Source organism: Artemia sp. Qi Xiang Cuo, chromosome 12, assembly GCF_049724085.1.
Source record: "Artemia sp. Qi Xiang Cuo chromosome 12, ASM4972408v1, whole genome shotgun sequence".
In the NCBI taxonomy this organism is placed as follows: Eukaryota; Metazoa; Arthropoda; class Branchiopoda; order Anostraca; family Artemiidae; genus Artemia; species Artemia sp. Qi Xiang Cuo.
The window spans coordinates 48,879,314-48,897,942 of record NC_142805.1 but is presented as its reverse complement, the minus strand read 5'-3'; the positions used below and the strand labels follow the sequence as shown (position 1 = coordinate 48,897,942).

Here is an 18,629-nt window from a genome sequence, read left to right as displayed (position 1 = left end):
TGTTTTTTAATTCTCACTGACAAAAACCATAAAACAGACATAAATTGCTGTTGACATCCATAAATGTGAGAAAGTTCCTGTATTTTCATTCTCACTGACAAAAACCATAAAACGGATATAAATTGCTGTTAACATCCATAAATGTGAGAAAATTCCTGTTTTTTCATTGTCACTGACAAAAACCATAAAACAGACATGAATTGCTGTTGACATCCATAAATGTGAGAAAGTTCCTGTTTTTTCATTCTCACTGAGAAAACCATAAACCACGTGGTTCTCGTGGGATCAATAGGGGCCATTCTAGTTATGCACATAGTATGTTTATATTTAGTTAGACATGCCCCTAAACATTCCCCGAAGCTTCGCCTTAATGCATATAACCTTTTCGAACAAAATCCGAATCAAAGACTCCCCCTCTTCTTAACGACAAATCCTGTAATTAAAAAAGAGAAAATTGTATAATTTACAATTCTTCTCCTGGGGGCTTTGGGAGGAATTGCATCCCCGAAGGCATAGCTACTAAATCTTTTGCCTATTTTGAATAATATCGCTTTTTCGAAATTTTTATCAGTGTTGAAGGGAGGGCCATCCAAAAAGGGCAAGGGGGATCTTGTACCCCTTCCAATCAATTTTAAACATCCCGCTCAACATACTCTCTAAGCTTCAACTTGATACCCACAGCCGTTTCTTAGATATTGCGGATACAATCTTATTACAAATAGCATGCACATAGGATGTCTTCATTGTGTTTGGTACTCCTCTCCAAAACTTTAGAGGGCAATGTCATCCCATAGGCATAGTTATTTGACCTTTAGACTATTTTGAACGAGATGGTTATTTCAAAATTTTGACCGAACGTTTTTGGAGTTGAACAAAATGGCTAATTGAAAATTTTGATCGGGCCCGTTTGGAGAAAAAAAGGCATGGGGTAGCTGGTTGTCCTCCGATTGCTTTTGACTCTTGAAAATGGCACTAGAACTTTCAATTCCAAATCGAATGAGCCCACTCCAAATTTTATACAACCACCCCTTCTATAAAAGCCTTCCTCCAAAGGTTATACAACAACCCCTTCCATGCAAACCTTATATGTTAACAATGGGCAACTTACATAGCTTACAACCGTTAACCCGGTGTGTGGAGGGGTTTGGTCAACCCCGGAGGCATAGTTAACCTTTTGACTATTTTGAACAAAATGGCCATATCAAAATTTCAATCCGAGTCATTGGGAAAAAGAGATCGTGGTGATAGGGGGTTAATTCCCCTATAATCACTTTTAACTCTTTAAAAGGCCACTAAAACTTCCGATTTCTAATGAAAGGAGCCCCCTCTGAGGTTTTTACGACAACCCCTTCCATATGAAGTCCCTCTGGAAAAAATAAACAACCAAACGTTGAAGCCTTATGGTTCTTTACTATAGTCAACACTAAATCGTTGTCTCTGATGACACATTTTACAAAAGGCTTAGTTAAATATGTTAGCTGGTTTATTCTCTGCTTTAAGTGTTGCGAGACGTTCGTAGCAACAGCTCTGATCCATAACACATGCTAAAAAAAATTTGGCAACGATAGTCAGTCTAATCAGATGAACTATCAACCCCAAAGAAGGAGCGGAAAGATATATGACATATTTCTGCTTAGCGACTTCCCTTGAACACACTAGCAGTCTAAATAAAGCGGTCATTTTGAGAAATCCCAGTTTTAAAGTTTACTTTGATTCAGGGATGTCAATTGACGAAAATAAAAAGGCTGGTGGGGGGGGATGTTTTTTTATTCTAGGAAGGTAATTTTGATAATTTTTCGATTCTATTTAATGAAAATACGAAAAAAGATATTTTTCAATGAAAACATCTTAAAGAGGCATTTTTAAAATTTAGGGTTTAATAAAAACTATAGGGGGATTGTCCCTCATCCCAGCTGACGAGTATGCTTTGAATAAATAAATGATTTTTAGAGCACTGTATGTTTGCAGTTCAACTTTTAGGGAAGGTCAGACGATTTTTTGGGTGGGGAGAGAGGGGACGTGAAGCTTATAAAATATATTTACGAGCCATGGTTTTCCAAGGCATCTAGGACTTTGGATTAAACTTCAGGCGCGATTACACCCCTAGTTTTCCTTAGTTTGCAGGAAAATATTTGTGTTGCAGAGCACCACACCTGCTTCCTATATTTTGCTTCTTTTGTCTTTTATTTTCGTGATGAATAGTTTTATCTTGGGAATAGTAAGCAATGGTGCTCAAAATTAAATTCAAGGTAAGGATCATGAAATGGAAAAGAATTCTAATTTTGAATTTAAAAATATTTAATAGTTTTACAGAAAAGGGTAGATTTTTGGTGCTAGGCCAACAGCAAGTGTTTGTTTGTTTGTTTGTTTATTTGATTAAATCAACATAACAAAAAACATATACCCCCAACAGAGAGCAAAGCTCGTAAAATTGGGTAAAAAACAAAAAAAAAAAAAAAAAAAAAACATTTTCTCATCATAACAAAAAATAGAAAGAAAAAAAAAACCTTGTTAAATAAAAAAACAAAAAACATAACAAACATAAAGAAAACAAACGCTGGACAAGTGAGGCACGGAAGGCTATCCCAACATGGGTAACAAATATAAACAAAAAAAAATAATAATAATAATAAAAAAATTTAAAAAAATTTCTATTCCACCATCACAGGTCAATACATAATTTTAATATTTTCTTCCTTAGAACTGATATTTGCCGAAATGATGCCTCAATTTGAATTCTATCTTTCAGCCTATATTTATTTGAAATAAATGGTATTTGGTATCTAATTGAAAATCTAGATCTTTCACAATTAACAAAGGGAATTCGATATGTTCCAGAACACCTAAGAGCCGAAGGAGGGGGCAGAATCAACAGAGATTTTTCATAAAAATAACTACTAGGATCTTGTATTTTAAAATGCCATATTGATATATTAAGTTCTCTTATATGTTTCAGATCTAATAAATTCAAGAAAAGAAATAATGTTTCATTTTCCGATGCATCTCTAAGTTTTGATGGACGATGTAAAAAATTTTCAAGTATTCTCACTGCTTTATTTTGAAGGATCTGTAGGGGTTTTATATGCGTCCAAAAAGTATTTAAATAAATAATTGTGCAATAATTTAAATAAGGAGCAATCAAAGAATGATAAATTATTTTTAAAATTGAAAATGGAAAAACATGTTGCAAACGATACATAGACCCAATATTTTGCGAAAGTTTCACCCTTAAATGATCAATATGAGTTTGAAATGACAAAAGGGGATCAATAAAAACTCCTAAATAACGATACGATTGAACTCTACGTATTTTATGCTCACCAACTTGAAGCTCCTGACATGAAATTTTTTTAGTAGCACGTTTTGAATGACCAAAAACCATAAATTCAGTCTTCTTAAAATTCGGTACTAAATAATTAGAAACAAACCATCGATTAACTGAACTAACAGTGTTAAACAAATTTTGAATTAATGTAGATGAATCCTTCGCTTTAACAGAAACAGCTGTGTCATATGCAAATAAAATTGCAAGACCATTATTTCCCTGCAAACATCGTGGAAGATCATTAATATACATCAAAAATAAACGCGGACCTAATACCGATCCTTGTGGGACACCAATATCTTCAAGATCATTTAAACTAGACAAATGTCCATCAACATCTACCAAGATTTTACGTCCATAAAGGTATGATCTTATTATATCTAGTCCTTTCCCTCTTATACCGGAATTTTCCATTTTATCAAAAAGAATTTCATGGTTTAAAGTGTCAAATGCTTTTTTAACATCATAAAAAACAGTAGATACATGATAATTACTATCTAAGCAGTCATTTTTTTCTAATACAATAGCTGCAACTGCTTGTTCCGTCGAATGGCCTGCCCTAAATCCAAACTGATATTTTGTAAAAAAATTTATTTTATCTAGATAATTAGTAATCCTTCCTTTTAAAATTTTTTAAAATACTTTAGACAATGGTGATAAAATTGCAATAGGACGATAATTATTTGTATCAGATTTATCTCCTTTTTTATGCAATGGTATTACACGTGCAATTTTCCATCTTTTAGGAAATGTACCTGAGAAAATACATAAATTTAAAATATGAAGCAATGGTTCAAAAATTACACCTGCAATATTTTTTAGCAAATTAGTTGAAAGTTCATCATATTCCAATGAATTACCATTTTTTAAATTCTTAATGACCTTTTGAAATTCTGCAAAAGTAACCTGGGCCATAAATATGCTCGTATATTCAGTGGGCGGTAGATATTTTTTATGCGACCTTGGGGAAGAAAGGTCAACTTCTCCTGAAACAACAGATGATCCAATACTATCAAAATATTCACTAAACTTCTTAGCAACAGCTTGTGGTCCTCTAAATTCTTTACCATTAATATCAAATAACACTTCAGGGTGTAACAACTTTTTATTTCTTCCAATTTTATCATTAATCAAACTCCAAGTTTTTCTAGTGGAATCTGACTTTTGAAAAGACTTTTCATAATAATGTTTTTCACTTACTCTCATGATCCTTACCAGCATATTCTTATAATTTTTAAAACGCGTTATATTTATTTCCGTGGGATATTTTATTCTAATTTTATATAAGCAATTTTTCTCATTAATAGATCTCAAAAGTGATTCATTTATCCAAGGTTTTTTTGGGGTAAGTTTCTTTCCTCTCGGGCTCTTATATGGGCAAAAAAGATCAAGCTTTTCATTCATAATATAATAAAATTTATCTAATGATTGGTTCGGATCCTTCTCATCAATTACAGGACTCCAATCAACATCACCAAGCCCTTCTTTTAACCTTAACACATTTTTATGTGAAAAATCTCTACGCTTGGTTTGATTTTTTTATTATGCGGGAAATTTATAAGAAAATCAGACATAATTATACAGTGGTCAGATGAATCATCAGGAATAATAAATGTATTAACAGCACTATAAGGTGAAAAAATATTATCAATAAGTGAAAATGATGTATCAGCTATTCTAGAGGGCACAAAACATACGGGGTTTAGTCCATAAGATAGTGGGCCCTCCAAAAACTGCAAAATATTTCTATCTATTCTATTCTGATCTGCAGATAGGAGTTTCATTAAATCAATATTAAAATCACCCATAACTAAATAAGGAGTATTAAGACTAGCTAATTTATCCAACATACTTTCAAAATGATTTTTAAATTCTATCTGGCTGGATGACGGAGTACGGTAAATAACTGCAATTAAAAACTTCCGATTATTTGGAAAAGAGCATTCAACTACACAAGATTCAAAAATCATTTCAATATTCATTGGCAAAAAATCAATCCTTATACGTGCTGGTATGCAATTTTTAATCAAAACACCTAGACCCCCTTGTTTTTGTCTTTTCCGACCGATGTGAAAAAATTGGTAATCTTTTACATGTATATTTTCAATTAAAAGATCATCTAAAAAAGTTTCACATAGGCCTAATATATCTGTATCTGAATCCGACAAAAAAGTTTCAATCACATCCTGCGCAGTCCTCCAACCCCGGCAATTCCAAAACGACATCCTACTTGTATTTACATTTTTTCTTACCAGCTCATTCATAAATATATATTGATTTTTTGGGATATCAAAATTACTAGAAGTATCTTCATCATCACCAGCTACAATAGTTTGAAAAATTGACTGAAATGAAAGAAAATTCCGCTCAAATTCTTTTAACCTTGATGATGGAATTTCACGATTGTCTCTATCCATTATCAAATATTAATCCCACGTTAAGAGAAACCACACCATGCCCCAAAAGACCAGCAAACCATAATAAAAAATAACAATTAAAAAAACAAAAAAAAATAATCTCCATTCCAAGTCATTTTCCCTCAGTACGAATAATCTGCGCAAATTTTAATTTAAACTCTATGTGGATCTAAACAAAAAAAAAAGGAAAGAAAAAAAAAATAATAATAATAATAAACCTTATATAAACTAAACATAAAAAAAAACACTTTCAATTTAAATTTTTTAATTCATATTACTTGGGCACATGAACTATTACTGCAACCCACGACATTACGACATTTGAACATCGACAGGGAATATAACAGGCACTTCCCTTCGGGCGATGGAAAAATTTTTATGAAAATTGTCAATCTCCGGTATGGCATCATTGAATGTGTATTTGGTAATCGAGCCGTCTGGTCTTTTCACTAGCAGATTCGGCTGAAACCCCTTCGATATCCAGGCATCACATCCATGATCTTTTCGTAATTTGTCACGTTTCACTAGAAGCAGCTTTCGCACTTTACGGATTTCAGTTGGGACATCATCACTGATGAGCAGGTTGCTGTTGTTTCCAGGGAATGTCTTATCCTTCAGCTTGCTAGCGTTCTTCAATATGGCAAACTTATCGTCTTTTTTATTCAGTGTCACCTTCAAAAATTTACGGTTGCTATCATAATGAGTAACTGTGAAATTTACTTCGGGCATTTCCAGGATAACTACCTCTGTGAATAGAACTTGAGCGTGGTTATTATCCTTACAAGCTGCGTTCCATATGATGACATTATTTTCTAGCTTTGCAGCTTCCATTCTCACAACCCGAAACATATAATCTTCATTTTTCCTTCTTAATTCCATTATTTCATCCGTGCAAGTTTTTATTTGCATTTTGAGGCTAGAGGTTTCATTCTCAATCTTTCCAATTTTCGATTCAGTATTGTTTATCTTATTCGTTTGTAGCGATTGTTCTTTTTCCAAGTTATCCACCCTTGCGGTAAGAGTTCCTAATTGATTGTTGATATTGTCCAACTTATTTCCATTTTCTTTCACAACATCAAGAATTTTCTTAAAATCAGCAGCTAGTATCGATATTTCCGGTTTCGAGCTAGAACTGAGTCCTGAGGTGTCAAATGAACTGTCCATGCCTTCTTGCTTAGCATTTTTCCTTTTACGTCCCATCTAATCACAAATATATCAATAATCCTTGATATATTATTGTCACATAAATTCACGCCACACAGAGGTCTTAACTACATCTTATTCTGACGAGAGCATTGAATGATGAATAATAATCTTTATTATTGCTAAACTGGAATACCTCACTTGGATATCTTATGAAATTAACTCAATTTAACAAAGTCAAAAGTTCAATTGTGTTGCAGCAGTTTTATTCGGCTTCGCAGAAAAAAAAATTCGGGGGCAATACTTCAATTTTTGTCACCATCAATTGAACATTGTAGCTGTTTTCCCATCAAAACTTAAAAATAGAATATTTAGAAAAAATTTCTTAAAAAAAACAACACAAAACCAAAAATAAATGATGACATATTTCTTAAGATGGTTTCAAACTATTCTCAATACCCATCTTATTCTGTGTTTTTTGACATCCAATTGATGACGTTAGTTTCAAAAGCCGAAAAAAAAAATGTCTAGTACAATCCACGTTGCTTTTTTTTTTTTTTTAATTGAAGCATATATTCGCAAAGCCTACGTTACTTTATCCCAAAATGTAAGAATCATTAATAACTTATAAACATTTGTTTGTGAAAACAACCAGATTCTGTATATATCAGAGACTGCCACCTGGACAGTTTTACCAATGATTACCAAACCACCTCATTATTTTCAATTATAATTTGTATAATCATTTTTATGAAGTCAAATAGTCCTGCTTTAAAATAAATTGGAAACGAATATAAAGATTGACCAATTTGCATAAGCACGTACTTCCTAGTCCCTGAGGAGGAGCAAGCTGTTCATTCTTATATACAATTACCTCTTTGAGTTAGGAAAAACCCTCGAACAGTTACTTAAGGCCTGCTAGCACCTGAACTGTAAAGTTTAATGGTCTAAAATTTCTTGGTTAGGGTCTCCTTAGCAGTGCATGCCCTAGTACCAAATTTCAAGTAGATTTGGACCCTACCTGGAAATCAATCAACTCTGTTCCGTTTACCAAACAATACTTGTCGTACAGATTTCAAGCAGATCCGAGGTCAAAGATAGGAAACAATCTTCATTCTCACGTCCTGTTTGTCCAAGTTACTTACACGATGAGTTTCAACGTTATCAGTAAAAAAACGATAATGATAACTAACATGCCTATCTCCGTCGCAAAGCTGACGATGGTGGTTGGTCTTGAAGGTAAAAAAAAAAAAGGTAAAGAGTACGGCATTGGAATTTACAGTCCCTACCGATGGTCCCGATCTCCGTTTCTTTGCCCTTCAGCCAGGAAGTGCAATGGGGGGCTCGAGGCCAACCATCCTGTGCTTTCGCATACCCTTCCTGTTTACCTTCTCCAGATTTCTAAGGGTACCCACTTAGAGCTGGGTCAACTCTGGCTGAGCTTATAGAGTCACGCCACTGACCCCCTTCCCAAACCAAATGATTGGGTACACTAGGATTCGAACCCTCGCCCTCTCGGTCTTGAAGGATTCAGTGACCTTTGATCATATAAAGGCAAATTCTTACAGTGAAAGTGAAAATGTCTTCGAGGGACCGTGGGCCCATTTTGTGCCTAAAATCATAAAAGTTGAAAATCATTGCACACTCTCCATTCAAATCAGTTGTGACATATTTACATCTCCACTTGAAAGTTTAATATTGGAGGCGAGCTGAAGGGTTAGGTGGGCCCCACTGGCTCTCCATGTATATAGATTGAAAATTCTTGCGTGAATCATTTCCAAAACAGGAGTAACAAACTCAATGTTCTGCTAAAAAGTTGGTACTACAAAGGTTGACAATTGCCTTTGATCCATCGTGCATGGTGGTCTGCAGGATTTGTTCACACGCGCCTACAGAAGACCGTGAGGGAACAGCTATTGGCTTTCGTCTCCACAACGTTACAACTTTTAATGACAAAATCATAGTCTTTATATATCACAACACAATTGGGACTAAGTGTACAGTAGAAGACGTTTTTAGGTACACATTTCGAATATATTTTTTAGGGGCTGTCCTTCAAAGGCATCTTAAAGCAATTACATCTTATTTCACTACCTTACGCTTAGGTATTTTTGTATCCGTCAGAGAAGAGATGGGAAATTTTGCTGAACGATTGACGGATTATATCAACGTCCTTCGACTGTGCTCGATACCTGTAATTAAGGGGAGATGCTAGGAGGGTAGGCCAAACTTCAAAGAGACTATTCCTGTATATCTTGGACGTAAAAGCATGAACAGTGCTTACATAACAATGCAGACTATAGAAGAAAATAGGGGGGAGAAGGCTAAATGCAAGCTTTTAGGCACAAGTCTTTAAGGATTGTCCTCTATTTTGACCATTGTGTTCCTTGGAAAAAATTGTCCTGTACCTAAGACCAATCCGTCCTTGGTCGGATCCAAATAGGCATAACTAGGATATAAGCAAATATTTTTGAATAAGCTTCTTTGAGATCCAAAAACCACTTATGACTGGAATATATTCTTGGTCTTGGTGATTGGGACCATTCCAATTGCTCCCCCATTGAAGCCAGACGGTCCCATATCCTCAAAAAGCAACACATGGAGATAACTGTTACAAGTGTGGGTGAGATCAAGTAACCTCTTCTGTTAAATGTTCCAGTGAAAAGAATTTAGGGACCTACCTCATTCTGCAAAGTACAGAATTGGTCTGGGCTCCAAAAATTCGCAATATCATGGTTGCAGGGGTAGCTGCAACCTAGTAAAGAGCGAACAGCAGCCTATAGTAACCAAAAGTTAAAACACACGTTTAGAAAAAAAGCTACCCAGTGAAAACCAATTGCCATCTGACACTGACTAAGGAATGGTGATTTTTATTTCCGTTCGTATTAAAAATAAAAGTTTATTGCAAAAAGAAATTTATGGTAATTTCAAAAAAAGCCTGAAACCCCTCAAAATGGCGTCAAATCAAAACGAAAAGTGTACCATTGGAATCAGCATAGTTGAAAACCTTGTTCAGTGAAATTACAGTCCCCAACCTTGAACAACAAGAAAAATAACTTTTTTGCATGGGTAGCACTGATCTGTCTCCCGTTTTTTTCTTTTTTTTTTTCATTTTTTTCTAGGGCTAGCGGTTTACCAGAACATCATAGAGAGATGCTTAATAGCTCGTTCAAAAGCTATCTTTCAAATCTACGTTCTTTTCAAAAATTCCACTTTCTGCAAGTGGCATGTGGCTCAAACATGGACAATTATGTGCCGTTTATCTAGGGGTGGGGCTAGAAGGCTACAAGAGACAGATGTTTAATAGCTCACATAAAAGCTATTTCTCATATCTACGTTTTATTTATAAATTCCACCACCTGCAAGTGCTAAATGGCACTAAAATGGCTCTGTTGATGCCATGTCTCAAGTGGAAAAGCTAGGTGCTAGTGGCTTGCCAGAACTTCTTAGAGAGATGATTAATGGCTTATTTGAAAGCTATTGCTCATATCTACGTACTTTTAATCAGTTTTGCCATCCGTAATTGCCAAATAGCACAAAAATTGGCACTTTTGGAGCCATGTCTCAAGTGGAAAAGCTGGGGCTAGTGGGCAACCAGTACTTTTTAGAGTGACGTTTAATGGCTGATTTGAAAGCTGTTGCTCATATCTACATGATGTTTATCAATTCTACCATCCGTAAGTGTAATATAGAACTAAAAATAATACTTTTTATGTCACTTCTTAAGTAGGAAAGCTTGGAAGTATAAAACGAAATCATTATTTTAATAATTATGATCTGAAGCCGTAACTGGAGGTTTGCAAGAACACCTCTCGTATGTTCCTCCTCCAAGTACGCTTAATAAGTTACGCAATTAAGGCAAAAGCACTAATATATCGAATCACATTATTAGATTCATTGCTCTGTTGGTAAAGCGTTCGACTTCGAAATTGAGTGTCTTGCGTTCGATTCCTGCTTGGGTGTTTTTTCAGTTATGCTTTTCTCCCTTCTATACGATCATTTTCAGATAATTTCACTGTTTTTTTTGTTTTGTTTTTTTAAATATGATGCCCTCATTTTTTAAAGCATGTACCAGGAAGGTATTTGGTCAAGCATTTTGATTCAAAAGGGAAAAGAGGTCATCCAGGTCATGGTTTGCAACGACATTCTGAGTAGATCTCTAAATCCATATCCCAACAAATGGCATAATTTTGTCAAAATCCTGGGGGGGGGTCAAAGTTGGAGCCAATTTTTCTAAATAAAGCGAAAATGACAGAGAAAACTGAAAAACTCGCCATATAGTAATAAAAGAGGTAAAGATGTAATAAAATAACGGACCTGCTTCAGTGGAGGCTTGAATTATGCACGCTTATCTTACTTTTGACAACATTTTTGGAGAAACTAAATTTCAGCTGGGAGGGGGTGGGGTCGGGAGGAAAACTAAGGTCTGGGGTGGGAAGTTCCCCCTCTGCCCCATAGCAAAGTACGCCCTTGACCCCAACCCCTTGCCACTAAGTGGCTGGAGTTTTGTAGGCATGTGGTTTTGGAACCACTCAATTTTGTATGTTAAAAGAAGGATTACTTATTGTTATACTTACTTATTCAAATTATTAACTTGACAATTCCACTGTAATATCCTTTCCATATAAAAACAGATAAATAAGACAAATAAAAACAGTTCTGTAGGAGAATTCAGGTAATTATTCCCAGAATTTTTTAAATGAAAACAAACTTAGTTTGTAATACCATTTATCGTACCTACACAAGAAATGATCTTTTTCTGAAATTTCTATTCACTTCTGAGTAATAGGTGGCTTTTTATTTAGGGACAGGTCAAATAAATTTCTAAGCCTAAAGGCACATTTCTGTTGAGCTAGCAAAATTTTCCACAATTATGTCGATATACAAACCTCTCCGCTCAGTTAACATTTTGTGTCGAAGCTACTCGCCTGGAAGTACTTTCTTAAATGTGACTAAAATTAATTTTTTTTAAACAAAGAATTAAAGATCTATTTCTTCTTTTTTAATTTTTTTTTTAGAAAAAGAAATGACACAATGTTGTAATTTTTTGTCCCCACTCTAAAGTTATTTTTTCCTTCAATTCTTCGGACGGCTTCATAGTTCAGCTCCTTAATAAGGGTTGAGGTGCCAATTGAAACTTGATAAGGGTTGAGGTGCCAATTGAAGTATTCAATTGAAACTAAGAACTAACATTAAAACTTAAAGCAAACAGAAATTGTTCCGTATAAATAGAAAATGTCATAGCAGTGTTGTTTCTAAATTAAATTTTAATCAAAGACAGGCATAGATTAATTAAAAAAAAAAAAGATTTTCGAGGGAAGTAAAGAGCGAAGTTGAAACTTAAAACGAACAAAAATTGCTAATTCACAGCCCATCTAACATATATCAATAAAACTAAAGCAAATAAATAAACTGGCGATATTTTCATATGTTTGTAGGATTACAGAAAACTAGCGCTTTACTGAAAATACAAAAGCTAAGTATAAAAAAAACAAGAATATTGATTCAGGAGTCAAAAGTAAATACGTAGCCTCACAACAACAAACTAATCTATAACGCTTTTCATTGTCCTACAGGAGCTGTGATATCAATAACTTTCATTATACAATTAAAATTATCTTAAAAACCTAAGCATAAAAATCATAAGTTTAAAGTCGTTACACAGCATATAAAATAATGGATTAATTTATCAGGTAACATCTTGGTCTCACCTAGTATTACTCAAAATGAACAACATATCAACTGTAATGTGAACTCTGCAAATCCACCTATTTCTCTCCATAAAATGGACTATTTTCAGTTGTGACACGAATTCTAAAGCGAGTTTATAGTCCTAATACATAAGATTCTTTCACTTCAAACTTGTCTACAAAATAATCACGAAAAGTCCTTTTCAGATCCAAAACGACAGTCAATCTTTGAACTGAGCTCATAGTGCAAAAATGATGCCAAACTTAACGAAAAAAATAAATAAACAATTTAAAAATGCTTTACTTTTTAACTTGTAAAATTGTCCTTAAAAGTCTTACTTTTACCGTACCAAAAACTCATATATTCTTTTGTGTTTTCAGTAAAGCGCCAGTTTTCTGTAATCCTACAAACATAAGGAAATATCACCAGTTGATTTATTCGTACTAGTTTTATTCATGTATGTTAGATAAGCTCTGGAGTAATAATTTTTGTTCGTTTTAAGTTTCAACTTCGCTCTTTACTTCCCTCGGAAAAACTTTGGTTTTTTCAAAATTAATACATCTTAAAACTATCCATAAAACATTTTAGTTCCTCAAACACAAGGATGCTTCCTAAGGTCTTATTTAGGGAGAGTGTTTCGGGTTTTAAAGTGTTTTTTGTAACCTCCCCCGTCGAAAAGTACCCCTCAGAAAAATCCTGAATACGCTTTTGGTGCTTCTCACACCTTTTGTTTTTAACAACACACTTCTCTTTTTTATTTTGATTTATTATTTTATTTTATTTGTATTGTTTTTTTTAATCATTAACTAATGATCATAGGCAGCGCAATAATGTTGCCTAAGTAAACAGTGACCTGGGTACAATGTATTATTTATTATTATTATTTTTCCGACCATGGCACCTCGTATAGAAGGATCTATCATAGAAACTTCGAAAGGGGCTCATTCGATTAGAAATTGAAAGTTCTAGTGCCCTCTCTAATAGTCACAAGTGATTGGACCAGACCCTGCCCACCTCAATCCCATCATTTCCCAAAACACATCTATTCAAAACCTTGAGATTTCTATTTTGTTCAGCGTGGTTAAAAGCACCCCTTAGGGCAAGGGTTCTAAGTTGTGCCCCAGGGGCAAATAATATTTTTATGGAAGGGATGGTCGTATAAATTCGTATTGGGCTCATTGGATTGGAAATCAGACGTTCTAGTGCCCATTTTAAGAGTCAAAGTGATCAGACGGCAAATAGCCCCTCACGTCTTTTTTTCGCTAAAGGCATCCAATAGAAATTTTGAGAGAGCCATTTGTTCAAAATAGTCCAAAGATCGCATAACACGGCCTTTGGGAAACAATCCCCCAGAGTCTGGGAGCAAAGGTTGTAAGTTATGCCCCGCGGGCATATAAGGTTTTTCATTGAAGTGGTTAATCCAAATTCATGTTTTTTTCAGTAAAGCCCCAATTATGTTCTGTCGTGAAAAGGCATGGGGTTTCTCATCCCTTTCTAGCAACATTTTTTTAGTGATTTAAAACATTTAAATTAAAGCTAACATCATTTGGAACTATTAAATAATTTTCAGATCAATTTCATAACAGTTTATGCTTTTTCTTGAAAATGTTGACCAAATTCCTTATTTGTGGAAAGTTCCACTATCGCTTTCTCAACAACGTTTTTACTTGTTATTGAAATTATCCACGCATATTAACTACCAATTTTGGTAGGAAAGGGAAAATGGCCACAACTGCTTTACAATCCTAGCCAATGAATCTTTTAAACGAACGAATAGTTTTTCAGAATTTCATTCACGCACCTTCTTTTCTGGATCGGATCCGTCAATAGGTTTGTAAGTGGGCAATTTATAAGGGTTTTCGGTTTTTCTCTATAGGGAAATTACAATTCGATAGACGTTTAATGGATCCCGCAAACAATTTAAATTATCTTAAGGTTCTTACGTGGATTTCTGTACAAATCCTGCTAGTGGTGCTGAATCCTGGATTAGAAGTGGGCTAGAGGTAACCATACAGAATAACTGTTAGTAGCTTTAGAAACTTTGTACAAAGAAGCTATCCGATTCAAAATTTTGAACAAAATAAGGTCTAAAGCAAGGCTACATTGTTTATAGGCCTAACTGGTCTTAATTGATAATGCGAATTTTGAGAAGCAATGTCAGGATCCAGTATAAAATTTATGTAAAATTAGAGTCGAGCTACTTTTTCTATCTTGGAAAGGGGTTAGGTTTGGAAAATAGATCTTTCAGCAATGACTCCAGGAAGGTAGCCTATTGCCAAGCTGAATGCCCTTCTGATTTATAAGTTTTATAAATTGTCCTACTTGGCAAGTCCATACTTATTGGAATTATGACAAAACAACATTAGGCTATACTTTCAATTTCTTTTTCTCTGGTTTTAGTTTTGAAAATGTGACTCCTGTTAGCCTAGGCTATTGAGAAGAACTTTAAGCCATATCAACAGCTTTTTTTAATATAGGAAATTTATGGTAAAATTCTACTTTAGCTGCTTTTAGCTATCTTGGAAAGGGGTTAGGTTAGGAAAATGAAACTTTCAGGGATAGGTCTACAGGGTAGCCTAAAGTATGTCATGGGAAGGTATTTTGAAGTATCTTCCTCCGCTCTTTCTCCCTCTGGAGGGTCCTGACCTTTAAAAATCTGTGTGTTATCAATGTGAAACCTTGCTAAATAGATCTTCTGCTTAAATGAAGTGCAACAAAATTGTTTTCAGCTTCACAACTTTGCTTAACCTCAATTTATAAGGTTTTTAAGGTATGCAAATACATTTCCTAAATTTTGAAAAAAACATTAATATGGCTTAAAATTCTACTCAAATAAAAGGAATTGCATTTTCAGAACTAAAGCAAGAGAAGAAGAAACTGATAACTGAAAATTAAGGTAAAAAGGTTGTTTTGTCAAAATTTCAATAGGTATAGACCTGTCATATAGGCAAATTTCAGGACCCTCTATAGGGAGAAGGATTGGAAGTAGGTACTTCAAAATACCTTCCCAGGACATACTTTAGCCTGTAGACCCATCCCTGAAAGTTTCAGTTTCCTAACCTAACTGCTTTCCAAGATAGCCAAAAGTAGCTAAATTTAAATTTTACCAAAGTATGTCCTGGTAAGGTATTTTGAAGTACCTTCCTCCACTCTTTCTCCCTCTAAAGGGTCCTGACCTTTGATGACCTTTAAAAATCTGTTTGTTATCAAAGTGAAACCTTTCAAAATAGATCTTCTGCTAAAATGAAGTACAACAAAATTGTTTTCAGCTTCACAACTTTGCATAGTCCCAATTTTTAAGGTTTTAAAGATAGGCTATGCAAATACATTCCTAAATTTTGAAAAAAAAACATTGATATGGCTTAAAATTCTACTTAAATTAAAGGAATTGCATTTCAGAACTAAAGCCAGAGAAAAAGAAGCAATAATTGAAAATTAAGGTAAAAAGTTGTTTTGTAAAATTTTTAATAGTTATAGACCTGTCAAGTAGGCAAATTTCAGGACCCTCTAGAGAGAGAAGGAGTGGAGGTAGGTACTTCAAAACACCTTCCCAGGATATACTTTAGCCTGTAGACCCATCCCTGAAAGTTTTGTTTTCCTAACCTAAGTGCTTTCCAAGATAGCCATTAGTAGCCAAAGTAGAATTTTACCAAATTTATTTATAGATCTTTGAAACCTCATAAATTGGGGTTAAGCAAAGTTAAAAATACATTTCTTGTACCCTTGGCTACTTCATTTAGCCTAAGCAGAAGATATATTTACAAGGTTTTGCTTTTATAACACAAAGATTTTTAAAGATAAGCAAAGGTCAATGCCCTCAACAGGGAGAAGGAGCAGAGGCAGGTACTTCAAGATATCTTCCTGGGATAAACTTTAGTTTGTAGATCCATCCCTGAAAGTTTAGTTTTCCTAATCCAACTCCTTTCTGTGCAAAAAGTAGCTTGTCTAGAATTTTACCATGAATTCAAAATCTGTAGTAGCCTAGGCTATGCCATGGGAAAGTATTTTAGTTTCTATCTTAGCATACTGCTTTCCTATTCCTAAGGTTGTTTGGCAGTGTTCTTATGTATGCCCTTGGTGAATATGTAGAGTGGTAAATTTGCAGTTTAGAACATAATTTAGCTAGAGTGAAAGTTAATGTATTGCCTGATGCCCTGTTTGGTACCTATCTCTTATATCTACCATACTCAAGTTCTTGGTCTGTCAGAACCAGTTTCTTTCCATAGTTTCTTTCAGCTTTACATGAGAGAGTGTATATACACTATATTGTAGGTATAAATTAATGAAATATTTTAGTTAGTATTTTGGTTAGGTTAGAAACTGTTTAATATGATGCATTCTGAGGTGCCTGATTTGCATAATTCTCTGGTGTAGTTTTCATGATTTTGTTACTAAAGTATAAAGTGATTTGTCCTATCGCTAGCAAGTGTGATTTAAGGTAATTTTAAGGTAAAGTATTTTATTTTCATGATACTGAGGTATATTTCATTAGTATTAACTTGAGTGTTGTGGGTATAAGAGATAAGCACTCCTTTATTTTGTGCACTCAAAATTCAGTAATTGCTACTGGGGAAAATTAAATTTTGAGACTTTAAAGGGCTCAAAATGCCCATAGTAATCAAAAGTTCAAAAACATATTTCTGAAAAAAAATTGGCTTGTGAGAAACATAGCAATTTGTAACTGATTCTGGAATGGTAATTATGAGAAGCATATTTGACAGATTCTCAATTGGGAGCTTAACTTTGGCAGCTTCTTGGGGTGGCCTCTTGTGTGATCATGGCTGGCTATTGCTGGTAATGAAGATGGCAGAGTTTTCCTTTTGAAGTTTGTAAGTCAGCATCATACTGCTATGCAAATGTCTGTTGACAAGGGTAGGTGGCTTGAGTTGTTTGAGGCAGTCCTCATATGAAGCTGATTTTAGGCTCTTCATGCACTTCATTGCTTGCCTCTGAATATTTTCAATGAGCCTTGCATCTTGCATTTACGCAGCAGCTCATTTGCGGGATGATTGGAGGCTGTTAACGGACGCCCTGTGTGCCTCTGGAGGTACAGGAGGAACTAAGGTCTAAGGTAAGGTCTTGCATCTTGCAAATAAGAAGGACCAGCAAGGCACATGCCAAAGTTGAGAATTGGTCTAACAAGAGCTTTATCCAGTTTTAAGAATATTGTTGCCTCTTGGTCACTTATCATCCATTTCAATTGGTCAAGAATAGAATTGCTTGGGAAACAACATGCTGAATTTGCTGTGGAACCTCAACTTGTTGTCAGTGATGACACCAAGATCCTTTTCTTCTTCTCTACTCTTGAGATGCTCCCTTATTTTAGTGATGGGATTGAAAATTGAGTAGGTAGACATAGGGTACAAGGTAAAAATATAACATTTGGTTCTACTGGAGAAGCCAGTCTTGAGTCCAAATCCTGTAGCCTGTATGTATTGCATTGTATGTTCTGTGGGTTTGCAATGCCAAAAAGTTTGACATCATCAGCAAACAAATGAAATGCATAAATGTCATTGATGTACATTAGGAAAAGGGTTGGGCCTATTACAGTTCCCTTTGTTACTCTACTCATTACTATGGTCTCATCTCATCAGAGTAGATTAGCTGACCACCCATCTCAAATAAATGGACTTTCTGCTTGCAGTTGGTAAGGAAATTCATAAGACAGTCTATCATGGCTGAATTGATGCTGGCAGCTGGTAATTTGGAGTGCAGCCAACTATGAAGTACCTTGTTAAAGGTCTTAGCAAAGGCTAGCAGCAGGTCAACTGGATGTTCTTGGTCAATCATATTTGTAAATACTTAGTATGATTCCAATAGGTTCATTTTGATTGATCTTCCTGACTGGGATTCTTGGGCAACAAGATCTTGGTGGTTAAATGTTCAAGAATTGAGTCATTGACTATGTATCCAATTACCTTAACAACTGCTGCAGTTGGGCTAATAGGTCAATAATTCTGAGACTTGATGTGATTACCTTTTTTTAATACTGGCATTACATTGGCTACTTTCCAGTCTACTGGTAGCTTTCTAGAGGTAAATGCTGTATGGAA

General features: G+C 34.7%; 1 protein-coding gene across 8 annotated transcripts in view; it reads left to right on the top strand.

The window, feature by feature from the left end:
• The window catches only part of Glut1 (Glucose transporter 1), a 148,827-nt gene that overhangs the window by 19,125 nt on the left and 111,073 nt on the right, over positions 1 to 18,629 (top strand). Inside the window, exon 1 of one of the 8 annotated variants that reach the window (XM_089098294.1) lies at positions 14,486 to 14,579. The exons of the other annotated variants lie outside the window; for them this stretch is intronic. The gene's annotated coding sequence lies outside the window, so the exon portion shown is untranslated. Of the gene's footprint in view, positions 1 to 14,485; positions 14,580 to 18,629 lie in introns of those variants that run through there. 8 annotated transcript variants of the gene reach the window in all.